The 2,029-nt window shown below is 38.8% G+C and overlaps 1 non-coding gene across 1 annotated transcript; it reads left to right on the plus strand.

Annotated features, from left to right (window-relative positions):
* The first annotated feature begins 1,443 nt into the window (after positions 1–1,443).
* On the plus strand, positions 1,444–1,553 carry LOC115895546. Its single transcript, XR_004055743.1, has one exon. It is a non-coding gene; the product is annotated as a U6 spliceosomal RNA (small nuclear RNA).
* The last annotated feature ends 476 nt before the right edge of the window (positions 1,554–2,029 follow it).

Genomic DNA, 2,029 nt, shown 5'->3' on the forward strand with positions numbered 1-2,029 from the left:
ACAAGGTATGGAAAATAAATAAATTTTATCACGGAAATTATCTCAAGTACATTTATTTATTTATTTATTTATTTATTTATTTATTTATATTTTATTTATTTATTTTTTTTGAGATGGATCCTTGATGTCGCCCAGGCTGGAGCGTAATAGCGTGATCTTGGCTCACTGCAACCTACACCTCCCAGTTTCAAGCCATTCTCCTGGCTCAGCCTCCCAGGTAGCTGGGACTACAGGCGTGCGCCACCATGCTCGGCTAATGTTTTTGTATTTTTAGTAGAGATGGGGTTTCACCATGCTGGACAGCCTGGTCTCGAACTCCTGACCTCAACTGATCCACCCACCTCTGCCTCCCAAAGTGCTGGGATTACAGACGTGAGCCACCACCTGGCCAATTCGTGTAAAAGCAGCAGGAAGAAAGCACTTACAATTATCTACCCACCACACCTAAATTGCACTGAGCTTTTATGGTGTGTAAAATAAAGCATCTGGTTTTAAATGAAGAAGGGAAAAGCAAAGAAAATAAAACAGTGTATTAACTATGAATTAAGGTACAGCTGAAGTAATTAATAATAAATGGATCAATAATTACCATATCATACATTAGTCATGTTTGACTCCTTCCAAAAAGTATCTAAAATATGTTACTTAGACACATACATAAACTCAGGGGTAGAATTAACTCCCTAGTAAAACAATTTGTCAAGTGACCTTACGTCTATTCATAGAGAATGTCAGTAGACACAATTGATATGATTTTTATTATAAAAGTTACACAAATTTCCAAATTTAATCACCTTGAGAACTTTGTTTTAATCTGCTTAATCATAAGGAAGATTGATCCATATATTTGTTTCACAGGCTCCTTGGAGCCTAAATATTTATATCTTTTGCCTTTCTTACCACCGTGTAAAAATTGTAGAACTGTTGGTGCAAAGATCAAAAGGAAACCTAGACTGAGGGACCAAAAGATGGCATAAGGTTTGGAAGGCTATGTGGGCTCTGTATGAAGGGGATATTTTCCAAGCATTGTAACAAGAGCGGATTGACTTGAGGTGGAGTCAAAACATTCAAAGGTAATGTAAGTTGGCTGGAGGGAAGACATCAGATCTGAAATCAGATCAGGCTCATTGCTGTGAAGATATGTTAGAAGGCAAGTTAGAGTCCCATTGTTAGAACAAGATGCCAAATGTTGATCCTGGCAGCTTAGGTTCTCAAGAACACTTGCTGGTTCATGTCTTTTTATATATTCCCTGTGATATTCCAGAGTCACTCACATAGGGCCTCCACTATGACATGCAAATAAGGCATCTGGCAAGTGGCAAAGCCAGGATGCAAACTCAGTTCTAACTGTGGGTTAGAACAATGAAGCAGAAAAAATAACACAAAAGAAGGAGGAAGGAGAAGGTGGAGGGAGGTGGATGGTGGGGGAAGAAAATAAAAAGAGTGTTGGCTTCTGCAACACGTATACTAAAATTTTACATCAATGACACAGAGATTAGCATGACCCCTGCACAGGGATAACATGCAAACTTTGTGAAACATTTCATATAAATTGAAGAATGGGACGGGCATGGTGGTTCATGCCTGTAATCCCAATAACAGACTGGAGTTTGAGACCAGCCTGGTCAACACGGTGAAATCCTGTCTCTACTAAAAATACAAATACGAAAATTACCCAGGTGTGGTGTGCGCCTGTAATCCCACCTGCTTGGGAGGCTGAGGCAGGAGAATCACGTGAACCTGGGAGATGGAGGTTACAGTGAGCCGAGATCACACTGCTTCACTCCAGATTGGGTGACAGAATGAGACTCCATCTCAAAAAAAAAAAAAAAGAATGTTTTAAAAAGAAGAGAAGGCAAAGAAAGAAGATGAAAAGGAAGAGAAAGGAAAAAACAAGAAAACATGTGTACTAACATTTAACCTATGGTACAGAAACTATTATAGCTCATGTCTCTCCTCTGCTCAAAACCATCCAATACATCTTACTTGAAGTGAGATCCCATATCATTATTACTTTTTAAATTTTATT

This window comes from Rhinopithecus roxellana, chromosome 21 (assembly GCF_007565055.1).
Source record: "Rhinopithecus roxellana isolate Shanxi Qingling chromosome 21, ASM756505v1, whole genome shotgun sequence".
NCBI lineage: Eukaryota > Metazoa > Chordata > Mammalia > Primates > Cercopithecidae > Rhinopithecus > Rhinopithecus roxellana.